The sequence below is a fragment of the Eschrichtius robustus genome, chromosome 1, assembly GCF_028021215.1.
Source record: "Eschrichtius robustus isolate mEscRob2 chromosome 1, mEscRob2.pri, whole genome shotgun sequence".
Lineage (NCBI taxonomy): Eukaryota > Metazoa > Chordata > Mammalia > Artiodactyla > Eschrichtiidae > Eschrichtius > Eschrichtius robustus.
In genome coordinates, this window is record NC_090824.1 from 145,120,532 (window position 1) to 145,140,184 (window position 19,653).

Sequence of the window (19,653 nt, forward strand, 5' to 3'; positions counted from 1 at the left end):
GGTTTGATGGACGGTCGTGCTCTTTGTGTTGATGCCCGTGCACTCTGAAGGCATCCGTGCCACGAAGCATTCACGTTTGGCTGTGGACACACAGACATGATGGGCTGCAAATGAATTGTTGAGGGGAGATAGAGTGCACATCGCTGGGCGGTATCACCCTTTGCCTCTGTGCCACCGTTCACTTTTCTCAAACATCCCTGTGTTCTGTCACACTGAGGCAGGTGGTGGAGTGCCCGGGAACAAACACCTGCAGCAGCATGGGGCCCTCTGTATAGTCCATGGTACCTGGCGAAGTGAGGAAAGTGCGGCAAGTTGAGGCAAGTCGAGGCAAAAGAGTCTCAGAGTGATTTTGGCGTGAAGTACTTGAGGATCCTCATAGGAACCTTGTGCTGGTGAGTGGAAATTCTTTGCAGAAACCTAGATGTTTGGCCACGGGGACTTGTGCCCTGAGACTACACCCTCACCTTCTTGGCTCTTCCAGTGGCACCCGAGATCCGATGCCATTATCCTTAGCTCCATTGGCAGTCCCGTGGGTCGGCTCTGGCCGCTCCTGACTGCTGACATGATTGAGATCGTTGGCTGCCCTGCGGTGGAGCCTGCAACTTTGAACGTGCAGCCTTTGAGCAGGTGGATTGATGATGACTCCCATAAATGCACTGCTTGGCACTCTGAACCAATGAATGGGTCTCAGGTTTCTCCGCAGTCATGTCACTGACGGGCCCGGGGGCGAAAATACAAGGCGCCAGGGCAAGTTACCCAGTTGCTGCAAGGGTTTGCCCTGCCAGTTTGGGCATTGGAATATCTCCAATGCCAATAGCTTTCTGTACGACCCAAGGGCATCGCCTCTGGCTTGACAAGGTTCCTGGTAGAAACCTTGTGGGGGTAAACGGAACTTCTTTGAAGAAACCTAGATGTTTGGCCACGGGGACTTGTGTGGCGAGACTACACCGTCACATTCCGGGCGCTTCCTGGGGCACCCGAGCTCCGATGCCCTGAGACTTGGGTGCACTTTCTGCCCCGTGGCTCGAGTCTGGCCGCTCCCTACTGCTGAGAGGATTGAGCTTGCTGACAGTCCGCGACTTTGCACGTCCAGCCTTTGAGCAGCTGCGTGGATCGGTGATGACTCCCATAAATGCATTCCTTCGAAATCTAAACAAAATGAATGAGCAATACCTACCATCTTCTCATCCTAACTGAGGTCCAGCACGTGGCTCCCAAAGGAAAATTAGGGAGAGGTCCATGTCGCATTTGCTACCGTGGGCTCGCGCAGCAACATTGTTCAAGTTGAGGGTGGCGGGCTTGTCGTGCAGAAAGAGCCATGTGGAGAGGAGCCTGGGATGTCCATCTACGTGGGAAGGCTAAGGACAACTTGACGTCTCTGGGCACCTGAGTCTAGCCAAAACTGCTATCCCCTGCCGCGGTCAGCATGCGGGTATGAAAGGAAGCATGAGCCACTGGTACTCCTCTGGCTTGCCCTCGAGACCTACAGGCCACCCTCGAGCTCAGGTCGTTGCCTTGTTCCCGCAAGGAAACAGAAGTCTCTGCACTCAGGGTCAGAGAAGGAGTCCTGGCCAGGCCAGGCTTCTATGTCATGTTCAGATTGGGAGGTGGGATGTAGTTTACGTTTGCCCTGATGGTCAGGGGAAATCAAATGGGCCACCGTCCCACGGATTTGGGTGACGCTGTTGGCTCCTCCTTGGGTTGTGTCCTGCTTGTGTGTTGTGTGTGGAGAGGTTGGAAAATGCCTTAGGCAAATCCAGGGGACATCAAGCTACTTAGGTGAGGGGTGGATTCGTTTGGGTCCTGGTGGAGAGAGGAAGGCAAGGCGAGCGGGAAATACACGTGAGAGTGTTGGCTAAGCCCACAGGCTTACTGTTGGGTGGATAGATGGTCGGTGGACATAGGGTTCCCGGAACTCTTTTGGGATATCTTCAGGAGCATTTGGAGTCCCGTGTAGGGAAGGAATACAGGTGCACATTCATAGACCATCCCAACCTTTTCCTCTCCTTTCTCAATGTGCTTCACGGCGGGTCCTTGTTCCAGTGAATGGTGCCTTCACGGCACAGTATGGTGTCTTCTCACTGGGCCCGATTTGGAGCCGTTGGGATGTTTTGTCCCTGTGTGGCCTCCTTGCCCCTATGTTGAGGATGTTAAGGTGTTCCTTAGGACAGCCCAGCGTCATTGCTATACCCAGTCGGCATAGCATTCCCTGAGGTTTGGAGCTCTCCCCGGAGGTCTTTGGGCCCAACCATGCAGAAAGAAGCGAGTTGGCTGCCAAGGAAATGCTACAGGTTTAAGGGCTGGAGTGAAAGTGTGCTGCAGGGGTCATTTTGTCCTGCCGCCTTCTGGTGCTGCGAGCCTGTGATCTCCAGCATGCATGGCTTCAAGCCAGAGAAGTCATGCCGGTTCAAGAGTCCAGGATGTTGGAGGCGTTCCCTCATTGCACGGCTGTGGGTGACACGTTGGTTCTGGAGGACCTGGGTCTCATGATTTCTCCAAGGTCTTGTCCTTGAAGGGAAGAAAGACAATGTGCAAGGTGCTACGATAAGATACCCAGTTGCTGCAAGGGTTTGCCCCGCCACTTTGGGCATTGGAATGGCTCCCTTGCCATTAGCTTTGGTTGCGGTCCTAGGAAGTTCCTCTGGCTTGGCAGGAGACCAGGAAGTATGCCTGCTGGTGAGTCTCCCTTGATCAGTCCAGGCGTTCCTCAGGTGCCCTTTGTCACGGGTCCCTACGAGCCGCTTTTGATGGAGGTCGTCATATTCGGCCAAGGGCCCTTCCCTTGTGGAAGATCTCTCCCCTTGAGGGTGTGTCCACTGTGTGGAATCATAAGTGCCAAGGGCGTGTTTGTTGCCAAAGAGGGCACTTGTTCTTAGGCTGAGGGGGCCCAGTTGTCCTGAGGGTGTCTCAGGGGATCAGGAAGACATCGTTTTGCTGTGATGCAGGGCAGATTGCTCAGGAGAGGAATTTCAGGGCCCGAGACCAGGGTCTTGTTGGTCGGCGGCACTCTTTGTCCTGATGGCCGCACGCTCTGTAGGCGCATGTGCCACGATGCTTTCACGTTTGGGTGCGTACACACAGGCAAGATGGACAGCAAATGAAATGTTGAGGAGAGATAGAACACACATCACTGGGTGGTATCGACCTTTCCCTCGCTGCGCCCGTGGACCCTCCTCAAGCCTGCGTGTGTTCTCTCACCCGAGCCAGGTGGAATGCCAGGGAAAGAATGCCAGCAGCAGCCTGGGGCCATCCGTATAATCCCTATACCCGTTGAAAGGAGGACGGCGTGGCAAGGCCAGGCCAGGCGAAGGAGTCTCGGAGGGGTCCTTGCATGCATTCCATGAGGATCCTGCTTTAACCCTTGTTGCGGTAAGCGACACTTCTGTGCTAAACCCAAAGGTTTGGCGACGGGAACGTGTGCACCGGGGCTACACCCTCACCTTCTGGTCTTTTCTCGGGGAACACGAGCTTAGATGCCCTGAGAACTGGCTGCATTTCCTGACCCATGGCTCGGTTCTGGCCACTTCTGTACGCTGATATGATTCAGCTCGCTGGCCGTCCCATGGTGGAATCTGCAACTTTGCATGTCCAACGTTTGAGCATGTGCTTCGATCGATGATGACTCCCACAAGTGCATTCCTTGGAAATCTGAACAAAATGAGTGAGAAATCCCTACCGTCTCCTCGTTGGAACTGAGGTCCAGCACGTGGCTCCCAAAAGGAAAGTAGGGAGAGGTTCACATTGCATTTGCGGCCGTGGGTGTCCACAGCCACGTTGTTCAAGTTGAGGGTTGTGGTCATCTCATGGGGAGAAGAGCCATTGGGAAAGGAGCCTGGGATGCCAATCCAGGCGGGAAGGCGTGGGACAGCGTGCCGTCTCTGGGTTCCTTGTTCTAGCCAGGACTGCTGTCCCCTGCCACGGTTCAGCATGCAGGTAGGAGAGGAAGCGTGCGCCATTGCTGGTTCTGCCACCTGCGCTTGAGTTCTACAGGCTGCCCCCACCGGCTGGTCATTGCCTTGTGGCCTCAAAGAAACAGAAGTCTGTAGGCTCAGGGTCAGAACAGGATTCCAGGCCTAGGGCAGGCTTCTTTGTCATGTTCTGCTTGGGAGACCATATGCAATTTAGGTTTCTCCTGATGAGGGGAGAAATCAAATGGGCCACTGTTCCTGGGAGTTTAGGCAATCTGATGGCTCCTCCGTGGGTTGTGTCCTGCTTGTGTGTGCTGTGTGAAGGGGCTGGAAAATGCCTTAGTCAAGCTTGGTCACGGCAAGCTTCCTTGGTGAGGGGTGGCTCTGGCATCTTGCCGTGACACGTTGGGATCCCGGTGGAGAGAGTTTAAGGTAAGGCGAGTGAAAGAGAGACGTGAGATGGCTGGCTAAGCCCACAGGTTTACTGGTGGGTGGATAGATCGACGGTGGCCATGGGGTTCCCGGAACACATTTGGGATTCCCTCAGGAGCATCTGGAGGCACGTGTAGGGAGAGAATACGGGAGCACATTTGTGGACTGTCCCGCCTCTTTCCTCTCCTTGGCCGATTTGCTTCATGGCGGGTCCTTGTCCAGCGAAAGGTTGCCTTCATGGCACAGTATGGTGTCTTCTCATGGGGGCCGATTTGGAGGCCTTGGGGTGTTTTGTCCCTGTCTGGCCACGTTCCCCCTGTGTTGAAGACGTGAAGGTGTTCCTGAGGACAGCCAAGCATCATTTCTCTACCCGGCCCACATAGCGTTCCCTGAGGATTGGAGCTCTACCAGGAGGTCATTGGGCGCAACCATGCAGAAACAAGGGAGTCGGCTGCCAAGGAAAGGCTACAGTGTTAAGGGCAGGAGAGGATGTGTGGCGTGGGTGTCATTTTTCCTGCCACCCGCTGGTGCGTCGAGACTGTGGTATCCGGCGAGCCTGGCCACAGGCCAGACAAGTCATACCGGTTCAAGTGTCTAGGCTGTTGTCTGGGTTCTCTCGTTGCATGGCTGTGGGTAACAAGTTGCTTGCAGAGTACCTGGGCCTCACGGTTTCCCCAATGTCACGTCACTGATGGTCCCAGAGTGTGAAAGTACCAGACACCACTGCAAGTTACACCATTGCTGCAAGGGTTTCCCCGCCGCATTGAGCATCGGAATGGTTCCCATGCCATTAGCTTTGTGTGTGGGCCAAGGGTAGGTTGCCAGTCTTGGCAGCAGGCCAGGAAGTATGGCTACAGGTGAATCTCCATTGTTCAGTCCAGGAGTTCCTCTGGTGTGTTTTGTCACCGGTCCCTACAATCTGCTTTTGTGGGAGGTCGTCCCATTTGGCCAAGGGCCGTTCCCTTGTGGAAGATCTCAGGGACCACATTTCCCCTTGAGGGAGAGTCCACTGCGTGGAAGCGTATGCGCCAGGAGTGGTTTGGTTCCCCAGAGGGCAGTGGCTCTTACGCTGAGTAATCCCATTTCCCCTGAGGCTGTCTCAGCGGTTGAGGGTGACATCCCTATGCTGTGTCGGTGGGGAGGCGGCTCAGGCGGGGAAGTTCAAGGCCCATACCAGGGGTTTGATGGACGGCCGTGCTCTTTGTGTTGATGCCCGTGCACTCTGAAGGCATCCGTGCCACGAAGCATTCACGTTTGGCTGTGGACACACAGACATGATGGGCTGCAAATGAAATGTTGAGGGGAGATAGAGCGCACATCGCTGGGCGGTATCACCCTTTGTCTCTGTGCCCCCGTTCACTTTTCTCAAACATCCCTGTGTTCTGTCACACTGAGGCAGGTGGTGGAGTGCCCGGGAACAAACACCTGCAGCAGCATGGAGCCCTCTGTATAGTCCATGGTACCTGGAGAAGTGAGGACAGTGTGGCAAGTTGTGGCAAGTCGAGGCAAAAGAGTCTCAGAGTGATTTTGGCGTGAAGTACTTGAGGATCCTCGTAGGAACCTTGTGCTGGTGAGTGGAAATTCTTTGCAGAAACCTAGATGTTTGGCCACGGGGACTTGTGCCCTGAGACTACACCCTCACCTTCTTGGCTCTTCCAGTGGCACCCGAGATCCGATGCCATGATCCTTAGCTCCATTGGCAGCCCCGTGGGTCGGCTCTGGCCGCTCCTGACTGCTGACATGATTGAGATCGTTGGCTGCCCTGCGGTGGAGCCTGCAACTTTGAACGTGCAGCCTTTGAGCAGGTGGATTGATGATGACTCCCATAAATGCACTGCTTGGCACTCTGAACCAATGAATGGGTCTCAGGTTTCTCCGCAGTCATGTCACTGATGGGCCCCGGGGCGAAAATACAAGGCGCCAGGGCAAGTTACCCAGTTGCTGCAAGGGTTTGCCCTGCCAGTTTGGGCATTGGAATATCTCCAATGCCAATAGCTTTCTGTACGACCCAAGGGCATCGCCTCTGGCTTGACAAGGTTCCTGGTAGAAACCTTGTGGGGGTAAACGGAACTTCTTTGAAGAAACCTAGATGTTTGGCCACGGGGGCTTGTGCGGCGAGACTACACCGTCACATTCCGGGCGCTTCCTGGGGCACCCGAGCTCCGATGCCCTGAGACTTGGGTGCACTTTCTGCCCCGTGGCTCGAGTCTGGCCGCTCCCTACTGCTGAGAGGATTGAGCTTGCTGACAGTCCGCGACTTTGCACGTCCAGCCTTTGAGCAGCTGCGTGGATCGGTGATGACTCCCATAAATGCATTCCTTCGAAATCTAAACAAAATGAATGAGCAATACCTACCATCTTCTCATCCTAACTGAGGTCCAGCACGTGGCTCCCAAAGGAAAATTAGGGAGAGGTCCATGTCGCATTTGCTACCGTGGGCTCGCGCAGCAACATTGTTCAAGTTGAGGGTGGCGGGCTTGTCGTGCAGAAAGAGCCATGTGGAGAGGAGCCTGGGATGTCCATCTACGTGGGAAGGCTAAGGACAACTTGACGTCTCTGGGCACCTGAGTCTAGCCAAAACTGCTATCCCCTGCCGCGGTCAGCATGCGGGTATGAAAGGAAGCATGAGCCACTGGTACTCCTCTGGCTTGCCCTCGAGACCTACAGGCCACCCTCGAGCTCAGGTCGTTGCCTTGTTCCCGCAAGGAAACAGAAGTCTCTGCACTCAGGGTCAGAGAAGGAGTCCTGGCCAGGCCAGGCTTCTATGTCATGTTCAGCTTGGGAGGTGGGATGTAGTTTACGTTTGCCCTGATGGTCAGGGGAAATCAAATGGGCCACCGTCCCACGGATTTGGGCGACGCTGTTGGCTCCTCCTTGGGTTGTGTCCTGCTTGTGTGTTGTGTGTGGAGAGGTTGGAAAATGCCTTAGGCAAATCCAGGGGACATCAAGCTACTTAGGTGAGGGGTGGATTCGTTTGGGTCCTGGTGGAGAGAGGAAGGCAAGGCGAGCGGGAAATACACGTGAGAGTGTTGGCTAAGCCCACAGGCTTACTGTTGGGTGGATAGATGGTCGGTGGACATAGGGTTCCCGGAACTCTTTTGGGATATCTTCAGGAGCATTTGGAGTCCCGTGTAGGGAAAGAATACAGGTGCACATTCATGGACCATCCCAACCTTTTCCTCTCCTTTCTCAATGTGCTTCACGGCGGGTCCTTGTTCCAGTGAATGGTGCCTTCACGGCACAGTATGGTGTCTTCTCACTGGGCCCGATTTGGAGCCGTTGGGATGTTTTGTCCCTGTGTGGCCTCCTTGCCCCTATGTTGAGGATGTTAAGGTGTTCCTTAGGACAGCCCAGCGTCATTGCTATACCCAGTCGGCATAGCATTCCCTGAGGTTTGGAGCTCTCCCCGGAGGTCTTTGGGCCCAACCATGCAGAAAGAAGCGAGTTGGCTGCCAAGGAAATGCTACAGGTTTAAGGGCTGGAGTGAAAGTGTGCTGCAGGGGTCATTTTGTCCTGCCGCCTTCTGGTGCTGCGAGCCTGTGATCTCCAGCATGCATGGCTTCAAGCCAGAGAAGTCATGCCGGTTCAAAGGTCCAGGATGTTGGAGGCGTTCCCTCATTGCACGGCTGTGGGTGACACGTTGGTTCTGGCGGACCTGGGTCTCATGGTTTCTCCAAGGTCTTGTCCTTGAAGGGAAGAAAGACAATGTGCAAGGTGCTACGATAAGATAACCAGTTGCTGCAAGGGTTTGCCCCGCCACTTTGGGCATTGGAATGGCTCCCTTGCCATTAGCTTTGGTTGCGGTCCTAGGAAGTTCCTCTGGCTTGGCAGGAGACCAGGAAGTATGCCTGCTGGTGAGTCTCCCTTGATCAGTCCAGGCGTTCCTCAGGTGCCCTTTGTCACGGGTCCCTACGAGCCGCTTTTGATGGAGGTCGTCATATCCGGCCAAGGGCCCTTCCCTTGTGGAAGATCTCTCCCCTTGAGGGTGTGTCCACTGTGTGGAATCATAAGTGCCAAGGGCGTGTTTGTTGCCAAAGAGGGCACTTGCTCTTAGGCTGAGGGGGCCCAGTTGTCCTGAGGGTGTCTCAGGGGATCAGGAAGACATCGTTTTGCTGTGATGCAGGGCAGATTGCTCAGGAGAGGAATTTCAGGGCCCGAGACCAGGGTGTTGTTGGCCGGCGGCGCTCTTTGTCCTGATGGCCGCACGCTGTGAAGGCGCCTGTGCCACGATGCTTTCACGTTTGGGTGCGTACAAACAGGCAAGATAGACAGCAAATGAAATGTTGAGGAGAGATAGAACACACATCACTGGGTGGTATCGACCTTTCCCTCGCTGCGCCCGTGCACCTTCCTCAAGCCTGCGTGTGTTCTCTCACCCGAGCCAGGTGGAATGCCAGGGAAAGAATGCCAGCAGCAGCCTGGGGCCATCCGTATAATCCCTGATACCCGTTGAAAGGAGGACGGCGTGGCAAGGCGAGGCCAGGCGAAGGAGTCTCGGAGGGGTCCTGGCGTGCATTCCATGAGGATCCTGCTTTAACCCTTGTTGCGGTAAGCGACACTTCTTTGCTAAACCTAAAGGGTTGGCGACGGGAACGTGTGCACCGGGGCTACACCCTCACCTTCTGGTCTTTTCTCGGGGAACACGAGCTTAGATGCCCTGAGAACTGGCTGCATTTCCTGACCCATGGCTCGGCTCTGGCCACTTCTGTACGCTGATATGATTCAGCTCGCTGGCCGGCCCATGGTGGAATCTGCAACTTTGCATGTCCAACGTTTGAGCATGTGCTTCCATCGATGATGACTCCCACAAGTGCATTCCTTGGAAATCTGAACAAAATGAGTGAGAAATCCCTACCGTCTCCTCGTTGGAACTGAGGTCCAGCACGTGGCTCCCAAAAGGAAAGTAGGGAGAGGTTCACATTGTATTTGCGGCCGTGGGTGTCCACAGCCACGTTGTTCAGGTTGAGGGTTGTGGTCATCTCATGGGGAGAAGAGCCATTGGGAAAGGAGCCTGGGATGCCAATCCAGGCGGGAAGGCGTGGGACAGCGTGCCGTCTCTGGGTTCCTTGTTCTAGCCAGGACTGCTGTCCCCTGCCACGGTTCAGCATGCAGGTAGGAGAGGAAGCGTGCGCCACTGCTGGTTCTGCCACCTGCGCTTGAGTTCTACAGGCTGCCCCCACCTGCTGGTCATTGCCTTGTGGCCTCAAAGAAACAGAAGTCTGTAGGCTCAGGGTCAGAACAGGATTCCAGGCCTAGGGCAGGCTTCTTTGTCATGTTCTGCTTGGGAGACCATATGCAATTTAGGTTTCTCCTGATGAGGGGAGAAATCAAATGGGCCACTGTTCCTGGGAGTTTAGGCAATCTGATGGCTCCTCCTCGGGTTGTGTCCTGCTTGTGTGTGCTGTGTGAAGGGGCTGGAAAATGCCTTAGTCAAGCTTGGTCACGGCAAGCTTCCTTGGTGAGGGGTGTCTCTGGCATCTTGCCGTGACACGTTGGGATCCCGGTGGAGAGAGATTAAGGTAAGGTGAGTGAAAGAGAGACGTGAGATGGCTGGCTAAGCCCACAGGTTTACTGGTGGGTGGATAGATCGACGGTGGCCATGGGGTTCCCGGAACACATTTGGGATTCCCTCAGGAGCATCTGGAGGCACGTGTAGGGAGAGAATACGGGAGCACATTTGTGGACTGTCCCGCCTCTTTCCTCTCCTTGGCCGATTTGCTTCATGGCGGGTCCTTGTCCAGCGAAAGGTTGCCTTCATGGCACAGTATGGTGTCTTCTCATGGGGGCCGATTTGGAGGACTTGGGGTGTTTTGTCCCTGTCTGGCCACGTTCCCCCTGTGTTGAAGACGTGAAGGTGTTCCTGAGGACAGCCAAGCATCATTTCTCTACCCGGCCCACATAGCGTTCCCTGAGGATTGGAGCTCTACCAGGAGGTCATTGGGCGCAACCATGCAGAAACAAGGGAGTCGGCTGCCAAGGAAAGGCTACAGTTTTAAGGGCAGGAGAGGATGTGTGGCGTGGGTGTTATTTTTCCTGCCACCCGCTGGTGCGTCGAGACTGTGGTATCCGGCGAGCCTGGCCACAGGCCAGACAAGTCATACCGGTTCAAGTGTCTAGGCTGTTGTCTGGGTTCTCTCGTTGCATGGCTGTGGGTAACAAGTTGCTTGCAGAGTACCTGGGCCTCACGGTTTCCCCAATGTCACGTCACTGATGGTCCCAGAGTGTGAAAGTACCAGACACCACTGCAAGTTACACCATTGCTGCAAGGGTTTCCCCGCCGCGTTGAGCATCGGAATGGTTCCCATGCCATTAGCTTTGTGTGTGGGCCAAGGGTAGGTTGCCAGTCTTGGCAGCAGGCCAGGAAGTATGGCTACAGGTGAATCTCCATTGTTCAGTCCAGGAGTTCCTCTGGTGTGTTTTGTCACCGGTCCCTACAATCTGCTTTTGTGGGAGGTCGTCCCATTTGGCCAAGGGCCGTTCCCTTGTGGAAGATCTCAGGGACCACATTTCCCCTTGAGGGAGAGTCCACTGCGTGGAAGCGTATGCGCCAGGAGTGGTTTGGTTCCCCAGAGGGCAGTGGCTCTTACGCTGAGTAATCCCATTTCCCCTGAGGCTGTCTCAGCGGTTCAGGGTGACATCCCTATGCTGTGTCGTTGGGGAGGCGGCTCAGGCGGGGAAGTTCAAGGCCCATACCAGGGGTTTGATGGACGGCCGTGCTCTTTGTGTTGATGCCCGTGCACTCTGAAGGCATCCGTGCCACGAAGCATTCAAGTTTGGCTGTGGACACACAGACATGATGGGCTGCAAATGAAATGTTGAGGGGAGATAGAGCACACATCGCTGGGCAGTATCACCCTTTGCCTCTGTGCCCCCGTTCACTTTTCTCAAACATCCCTGTGTTCTGTCACACTGAGGCAGGTGGTGGAGTGCCCGGGAACAAACACCTGCAGCAGCATGGAGCCCTCTGTATAGTCCATGGTACCTGGAGAAGTGAGGACAGTGTGGCAAGTTGAGGCAAGTCGAGGCAAAAGAGTCTCAGAGTGATTTTGGCGTGAAGTACTTGAGGATCCTCGTAGGAACCTTGTGCTGGTGAGTGGAAATTCTTTGCAGAAACCTAGATGTTTGGCCACGGGGACTTGTGCCCTGAGACTACACCCTCACCTTCTTGGCTTTTCCTGTGGCACCCGAGATCCGATGCCATGATCCTTAGCTCCATTGGCAGCCCCGTGGGTCGGCTCTGGCCGCTCCTGACTGCTGACATGATTGAGATCGTTGGCTGCCCTGCGGTGGAGCCTGCAACTTTGAACGTGCAGCCTTTGAGCAGGTGGATTGATGATGACTCCCATAAATGCACTGCTTGGCACTCTGAACCAATGAATGGGTCTCAGGTTTCTCCGCAGTCATGTCACTGACGGGCCCGGGGGCGAAAATACAAGGCGCCAGGGCAAGTTACCCAGTTGCTGCAAGGGTTTGCCCTGCCAGTTTGGGCATTGGAATATCTCCAATGCCAATAGCTTTCTGTACGACCCAAGGGCATCGCCTCTGGCTTGACAAGGTTCCTGGTAGAAACCTTGTGGGGGTAAACGGAACTTCTTTGAAGAAACCTAGATGTTTGGCCACGGGGGCTTGTGCGGCGAGACTACACCGTCACATTCCGGGCGCTTCCTGGGGCACCCGAGCTCCGATGCCCTGAGACTTGGGTGCACTTTCTGCCCCGTGGCTCGAGTCTGGCCGCTCCCTACTGCTGAGAGGATTGAGCTTGCTGACAGTCCGCGACTTTGCACGTCCAGCCTTTGAGCAGCTGCGTGGATCGGTGATGACTCCCATAAATGCATTCCTTCGAAATCTAAACAAAATGAATGAGCAATACCTACCATCTTCTCATCCTAACTGAGGTCCAGCACGTGGCTCCCAAAGGAAAATTAGGGAAAGGTCCATGTCGCATTTGCTACCGTGGGCTCGCGCAGCAACATTGTTCAAGTTGAGGGTGGCGGGCTTGTCGTGCAGAAAGAGCCATGTGGAGAGGAGCCTGGGATGTCCATCTACGTGGGAAGGCTAAGGACAACTTGACGTCTCTGGGCACCTGAGTCTAGCCAAAACTGCTATCCCCTGCCGCGGTCAGCATGCGGGTATGAAAGGAAGCATGAGCCACTGGTACTCCTCTGGCTTGCCCTCGAGACCTACAGGCCACCCTCGAGCTCAGGTCGTTGCCTTGTTCCCGCAAGGAAACAGAAGTCTCTGCACTCAGGGTCAGAGAAGGAGTCCTGGCCAGGCCAGGCTTCTATGTCATGTTCAGCTTGGGAGGTGGGATGTAGTTTACGTTTGCCCTGATGGTCAGGGGAAATCAAATGGGCCACCGTCCCACGGATTTGGGCGACGCTGTTGGCTCCTCCTTGGGTTGTGTCCTGCTTGTGTGTTGTGTGTGGAGAGGTTGGAAAATGCCTTAGGCAAATCCAGGGGACATCAAGCTACTTAGGTGAGGGGTGGATTCGTTTGGGTCCTGGTGGAGAGAGGAAGGCAAGGCGAGCGGGAAATACACGTGAGAGTGTTGGCTAAGCCCACAGGCTTACTGTTGGGTGGATAGATGGTCGGTGGACATAGGGTTCCCGGAACTCTTTTGGGATATCTTCAGGAGCATTTGGAGTCCCGTGTAGGGAAGGAATACAGGTGCACATTCATGGACCATCCCAACCTTTTCCTCTCCTTTCTCAATGTGCTTCACGGCGGGTCCTTGTTCCAGTGAATGGTGCCTTCACGGCACAGTATGGTGTCTTCTCACTGGGCCCGATTTGAAGCCGTTGGGATGTTTTGTCCCTGTGTGGCCTCCTTGCCCCTATGTTGAGGATGTTAAGGTGTTCCTTAGGACAGCCCAGCGTCATTGCTATACCCAGTCGGCATAGCATTCCCTGAGGTTTGGAGCTCTCCCCGGAGGTCTTTGGGCCCAACCATGCAGAAAGAAGCGAGTTGGCTGCCAAGGAAATGCTACAGGTTTAAGGGCTGGAGTGAAAGTGTGCTGCAGGGGTCATTTTGTCCTGCCGCCTTCTGGTGCTGCAAGCCTGTGATCTCCAGCATGCATGGCTTCAAGCCAGAGAAGTCATGCCGGTTCAAGGGTCCAGGATGTTGGAGGCGTTCCCTCATTGCACGGCTGTGGGTGACACGTTGGTTCTGGCGGACCTGGGTCTCATGGTTTCTCCAAGGTCTTGTCCTTGAAGGGAAGAAAGACAATGTGCAAGGTGCTACGATAAGATACCCAGTTGCTGCAAGGGTTTGCCCCGCCACTTTGGGCATTGGAATGGCTCCCTTGCCATTAGCTTTGGTTGTGGTCCTAGGAAGTTCCTCTGGCTTGGCAGGAGACCAGGAAGTATGCCTGCTGGTGAGTCTCCCTTGATCAGTCCAGGCGTTCCTCAGGTGCCATTTGTCACGGGTCCCTACGAGCCGCTTTTGATGGAGGTCGTCATATTAAGCCAAGGGCCCTTCCCTTGTGGAAGATCTCTCCCCTTGAGGGTGTGTCCACTGTGTGGAATCATAAGTGCCAAGGGCGTGTTTATTGCCAAGGAGGGCACTTGTTCTTAGGCTAAGGGGGCCCAGTTGTCCTGAGGGTTTCTCAGGGGATCAGGAAGACATCGTTTTGCTGTGATGCAGGGCAGATTGCTCAGGAGAGGAATTTCAGGGCCCGAGACCAGGGTCTTGTTGGGCGGCGGCGCTCTTTGTCCTGATGGCCGCACGCTCTGTAGGCGCATTTGCCACGATGCTTTCACGTTTGGGTGCGTACACACAGGCAAGATGGATAGCAAATGAAATGTTGAGGAGAGATAGAACACACATCACTGGGTGGTATCGACCTTTCCCTCGCTGCGCCCGTGGACCCTCCTCAAGCCTGCGTGTGTTCTCTCACCCGAGCCAGGTGGAATGCCAGGGAAAGAATGCCAGCAGCAGCCTGGGGCCATCCGTATAATCCCTGATACCCGTTGAAAGGAGGACGGCGTGGCAAGGCGAGGCCAGGCGAAGGAGTCTCGGAGGGGTCCTGGCGTGCATTCCATGAGGATCCTGCTTTAACCCTTGTTGCGGTAAGCGACACTTCTTTGCTAAACCTAAAGGTTTGGCGACGCGAACGTGTGCACCGGCGCTACACCCTCACCTTCTGGTCTTTTCTCGGGGAACACGAGCTTTGATGCCCTGAGAACTGGCTGCATTTCCTGACCCATGGCTCGGCTCTGGCCACTTCTGTACGCTGATATGATTTAGCTCGCTGGCCGTCCCATGGTGGAATCTGCAACTTTGCATGTCCAACGTTTGAGCATGTGCTTGGATCGATGATGACTCCCACAAATGCTTTCCTTGGAAATCTGAACAAAATGAGGGAGAAATCCCTACCGTCTCCTCGTTGGAACTGAGGTCCAGCACGTGGCTCCCAAAAGGAAAGTACGGAGAGGTTCACATTGCATTTGCGGCCGTGGGTGTCCACAGCCACGTTGTTCAAGTTGAGGGTTGTGGTCATCTCATGGGGAGAAGAGCCATTGGGAAAGGAGCCTGGGATGCCAATACAGGCGGGAAGACGTAGGAGAGCGTGCCGTCTCTGGGTTCCTTGGTCTAGCCAGGACTGCTGTCCCCTGCCACGGTTCAGCATGCAGGTAGGAGAGGAAGCGTGCGCCATTGCTGGTTCTGCCACCTGTGCTTGAGTTCAACAGGCTGCCCCCATCTGCTGGTCATTGCCTTGTGGCCTCAAAGAAACAGAAGTCTGTAGGCTCAGGGTCAGAACAGGATTCCAGGCCTAGGGCAGGCTTCTTTGTCATGTTCTGCTTGGGAGACCATATGCAATTTAGGTTTCTCCTGATGAGGGGAGAAATCAAATGGGTCACTGTTCCTGGGAGTTTAGGCAATCTGATGGCTCCTCCTCGGGTTGTGTCCTGCTTGTGTGTGCTGTGTGAAGGGGCTGGAAAATGCCTTAGTCAAGCTTGGTCACGGCAAGCTTCCTTGGTGAGGGGTGGCTCTGGCATCTTGCCGTGACACGTTGGGATCCCGGTGGAGAGAGATTAAGGTAAGGCGAGTGAAAGAGAGACGTGAGATGGCTGGCTAAGCCCACAGGTTTACTGGTGGGTGGATAGATCGACGGTGGCCATGGGGTTCCCGGAACACATTTGGGATTCCCTCAGGAGCATCTGGAGGCACGTGTAGGGAGAGAATACGGGAGCACATTTGTGGACTGTCCCGCCTCTTTCCTCTCCTTGGCCGATTTGCTTCATGGCGGGTCCTTGTCCAGCGAAAGGTTGCCTTCATGGCACAGTATGGTGTCTTCACATGGGGGCCGATTTGGAGGCCTTGGGGTGTTTTGTCCCTGTCTGGCCACGTTCCCCCTGTGTTGAAGACGTGAAGGTGTTCCTGAGGACAGCCAAGCATCATTTCTCTACCCGGCCCACATAGCGTTCCCTGAGGATTGGAGCTCTACCAGGAGGTCATTGGGCGCAACCATGCAGAAACAAGGGAGTCGGCTGCCAAGGAAAGGCTACAGTTTTAAGGGCAGGAGAGGATGTGTGGCGTGGGTGTTATTTTTCCTGCCACCCGCTGGTGCGTCGAGACTGTGGTATCCGGCGAGCCTGGCCACAGGCCAGACAAGTCATACCGGTTCAAGTGTCTAGGCTGTTGTCTGGGTTCTCTCGTTGCATGGCTGTGGGTAACAAGTTGCTTGCAGAGTACCTGGGCCTCACGGTTTCCCCAATGTCACGTCACTGATGGTCCCAGAGTGTGAAAGTACCAGACACCACTGCAAGTTACACCATTGCTGCAAGGGTTTCCCCGCCGCGTTGAGCATCGGAATGGTTCCCATGCCATTAGCTTTGTGTGTGGGCCAAGTGTAGGTTGCCAGTCTTGGCAGCAGGCCAGGAAGTATGGCTACAGGTGAATCTCCATTGTTCAGTCCAGGAGTTCCTCTGGTGTGTTTTGTCACCGGTCCCTACAATCTGCTTTTGTGGGAGGTCGTCCCATTTGGCCAAGGGCCGTTCCCTTGTGGAAGATCTCAGGGACCACATTTCCCCTTGAGGGAGAGTCCACTGCGTGGAAGCGTATGCGCCAGGAGTGGTTTGGTTCCCCAGAGGGCAGTGGCTCTTACGCTGAGTAATCCCATTTCCCCTGAGGCTGTCTCAGCGGTTGAGGGTGACATCCCTATGCTGTGTCGGTGGGGAGGCGGCTCAGGCGGGGAAGTTCAAGGCCCATACCAGGGGTTTGATGGACGGCCGTGCTCTTTGTGTTGATGCCCGTGCACTCTGAAGGCATCCGTGCCACGAAGCATTCACGTTTGGCTGTGGACACACAGACATGATGGGCTGCAAATTAAATGTTGAGGGGAGATAGAGCGCACATCGCTGAGCGGTATCACCCTTTGCCTCTGTGCCCCCGTTCACTTTTCTCAAACATCCCTGTGTTCTGTCACACTGAGGCAGGTGGTGGAGTGCCCGGGAACAAACACCTGCAGCAGCATGGAGCCCTCTGTATAGTCCATGGTACCTGGAGAAGTGAGGACAGTGTGGCAAGTTGAGGCAAGTCGAGGCAAAAGAGTCTCAGAGTGATTTTGGCGTGAAGTACTTGAGGATCCTCGTAGGAACCTTGTGGTGGTGAGTGGAAATTCTTTGCAGAAACCTAGATGTTTGGCCACGGGGACTTGTGCCCTGAGACTACACCCTCAACTTCTTGGCTCTTCCAGTGGCACCCGAGATCCGATGCCATGATCCTTAGCTCCATTGGCAGCCCCGTGGGTCGGCTCTGGCCGCTCCTGACTGCTGACATGATTGAGATCGTTGGCTGCCCTGCGGTGGAGCCTGCAACTTTGAACGTGCAGCCTTTGAGCAGGTGGATTGATGATGACTCCCATAAATGCACTGCTTGGCACTCTGAACCAATGAATGGGTCTCAGGTTTCTCCGCAGTCATGTCACTGACGGGCCCGGGGGCGAAAATACAAGGCGCCAGGGCAAGTTACCCAGTTGCTGCAAGGGTTTGCCCTGCCAGTTTGGGCATTGGAATATTTCCAATGCCAATAGCTTTCTGTACGACCCAAGGGCATCGCCTCTGGCTTGACAAGGTTCCTGGTAGAAACCTTGTGGGGGTAAACGGAACTTCTTTGAAGAAACCTAGATGTTTGGCCACGGGGGCTTGTGCGGCGAGACTACACCGTCACATTCCGGGCGCTTCCTGGGGCACTCGAGCTCCGATGCCCTGAGACTTGGGTGCACTTTCTGCCCCGTGGTTCGAGTCTGGCCGCTCCCTACTGCTGAGAGGATTGAGCTTGCTGACAGTCCGCGACTTTGCACGTCCAGCCTTTGAGCAGCTGCGTGGATCGGTGATGACTCCCATAAATGCATTCCTTCGAAATCTAAACAAAATGAATGAGCAATACCTAACATCTTCTCATCCTAACTGAGGTCCAGCACGTGGCTCCCAAAGGAAAATTAGGGAGAGGTCCATGTCGCATTTGCTACCGTGGGCTCGCGCAGCAACATTGTTCAAGTTGAGGGTGGCGGGCTTGTCGTGCAGAAAGAGCCATGTGGAGAGGAGCCTGGGATGTCCATCTACGTGGGAAGGCTAAGGACAACTTGACGTCTCTGGGCACCTGAGTCTAGCCAAAACTGCTATCCCCTGCCGCGGTCAGCATGCGGGTATGAAAGGAAGCATGAGCCACTGGTACTCCTCTGGCTTACCCTCGAGACCTACAGGCCACCCTCGAGCTCAGGTCGTTGCCTTGTTCCCGCAAGGAAACAGAAGTCTCTGCACTCAGGGTCAGAGAAGGAGTCCTGGCTAGGCCAGGCTTCTATGTCATGTTCAGCTTGGGAGGTGGGATGTAGTTTACTTTTGCCCTGATGGTCAGGGGAAATCAAATGGGCCACCGTCCCACGGATTTGGGCGACGCTGTTGGCTCCTCCTTGGGTTGTGTCCTGCTTGTGTGTTGTGTGTGGAGAGGTTGGAAAATGCCTTAGGCAAATCCAGGGGACATCAAGCTACTTAGGTGAGGGGTGGATTCGTTTGGGTCCTGGTGGAGAGAGGAAGGCAAGGCGAGCGGGAAATACACGTGAGAGTGTTGGCTAAGCCCACAGGCTTACTGTTGGGTGGATAGATGGTCGGTGGACATAGGGTTCCCGGAACTCTTTTGGGATATCTTCAGGAGCATTTGGAGTCCCGTGTAGGGAAGGAATACAGGTGCACATTCATGGACCATCCCAACCTTTTCCTCTCCTTTCTCAATGTGCTTCACGGCGGGTCCTTGTTCCAGTGAATGGTGCCTTCACGGCACAGTATGGTGTCTTCTCACTGGGCCCGATTTGGAGCCGTTGGGATGTTTTGTCCCTGTGTGGCCTCCTTGCCCCTATGTTGAGGATGTTAAGGTGTTCCTTAGGACAGCCCAGCGTCATTGCTATACCCAGTCGGCATAGCATTCCCGGAGGTTTGGAGCTCTCCCCGGAGGTCTTTGGGCCCAACCATGCAGAAAGAAGCGAGTTGGCTGCCAAGGAAATGCTACAGGTTTAAGGGCTGGAGTGAAAGTGTGCTGCAGGGGTCATTTTGTCCTGCCGCCTTCTGGTGCTGCGAGCCTGTGATCTCCAGCATGCATGGCTTCAAGCCAGAGAAGTCATGCCGGTTCAAGGGTCCAGGATGTTGGAGGCGTTCCCTCATTGCACGGCTGTGGGTGACACGTTGGTCCTGGAGGACCTGGATCTCATGGTTTCTCCAAGGTCTTGTCCTTGAAAGGAAGAAAGACAATGTGCAAGGTGCTACGATAAGATACCCAGTTGCTGCAAGGGTTTGCCCCGCCACTTTGGGCATTGGAATGGCTCCCTTGCCATTAGCTTTGGTGGCGGTCCTAGGAAGTTCCTCTGGCTTGGCAGGAGACCAGGAAGTATGCCTGCTGGTGAGTCTCCCTTGATCAGTCCAGGCGTTCCTCAGGTGCCCTTTGTCACGGGTCCCTACGAGCCGCTTTTGATGGAGGTCCTCATATTCAGCCAAGGGCCCTTCCCTTGTGGAAGATCTCTCCCCTTGAGGGTGTGTCCACTGTGTGGAATCATAAGTGCCAAGGGCGCGTTTATTGCCAAGGAGGGCACTTGTTCTTAGGCTAAGGGGGCCCAGTTGTCCTGAGGGTTTCTCAGGGGATCAGGAAGACATCGTTTTGCTGTGATGCAGGGCAGATTGCTCAGGAGAGGAATTTCAGGGCCCGAGACCAGGGTCTTGTTGGGCGGCGGCGCTCTTTGTCCTGATGGCCGCACGCTCTGTAGGCGCATGTGCCACGATGCTTTCACGTTTGGGTGCGTACACACAGGCAAGATGGATAGCAA

General features: G+C 55.0%; 7 non-coding genes across 7 annotated transcripts; all 7 read left to right on the forward strand.

Moving 5' to 3' along the window:
• The first annotated feature begins 1,110 nt into the window (after positions 1-1,110).
• Positions 1,111-1,202, forward strand: LOC137777883 (small nucleolar RNA SNORD116). Its single transcript, XR_011076665.1, has one exon. It is a non-coding gene; the product is annotated as a small nucleolar RNA SNORD116 (small nucleolar RNA).
• A 2,407-nt stretch (positions 1,203-3,609) lies between these two features.
• Positions 3,610-3,701, forward strand: LOC137753977 (small nucleolar RNA SNORD116). Its single transcript, XR_011071663.1, has one exon. It is a non-coding gene; the product is annotated as a small nucleolar RNA SNORD116 (small nucleolar RNA).
• Positions 3,702-6,628: 2,927 nt separating this feature from the next.
• Positions 6,629-6,720, forward strand: LOC137777890 (small nucleolar RNA SNORD116). Its single transcript, XR_011076666.1, has one exon. It is a non-coding gene; the product is annotated as a small nucleolar RNA SNORD116 (small nucleolar RNA).
• Positions 6,721-9,128: 2,408 nt separating this feature from the next.
• Positions 9,129-9,220, forward strand: LOC137776784 (small nucleolar RNA SNORD116). Its single transcript, XR_011076321.1, has one exon. It is a non-coding gene; the product is annotated as a small nucleolar RNA SNORD116 (small nucleolar RNA).
• A 2,927-nt stretch (positions 9,221-12,147) lies between these two features.
• Positions 12,148-12,239, forward strand: LOC137777895 (small nucleolar RNA SNORD116). Its single transcript, XR_011076668.1, has one exon. It is a non-coding gene; the product is annotated as a small nucleolar RNA SNORD116 (small nucleolar RNA).
• A 2,408-nt stretch (positions 12,240-14,647) lies between these two features.
• Positions 14,648-14,739, forward strand: LOC137753652 (small nucleolar RNA SNORD116). Its single transcript, XR_011071536.1, has one exon. It is a non-coding gene; the product is annotated as a small nucleolar RNA SNORD116 (small nucleolar RNA).
• Positions 14,740-17,666: 2,927 nt separating this feature from the next.
• LOC137778712 (small nucleolar RNA SNORD116) lies at positions 17,667-17,758 on the forward strand. The gene has a single exon (XR_011076982.1). It is a non-coding gene; the product is annotated as a small nucleolar RNA SNORD116 (small nucleolar RNA).
• Positions 17,759-19,653: the final 1,895 nt, after the last annotated feature.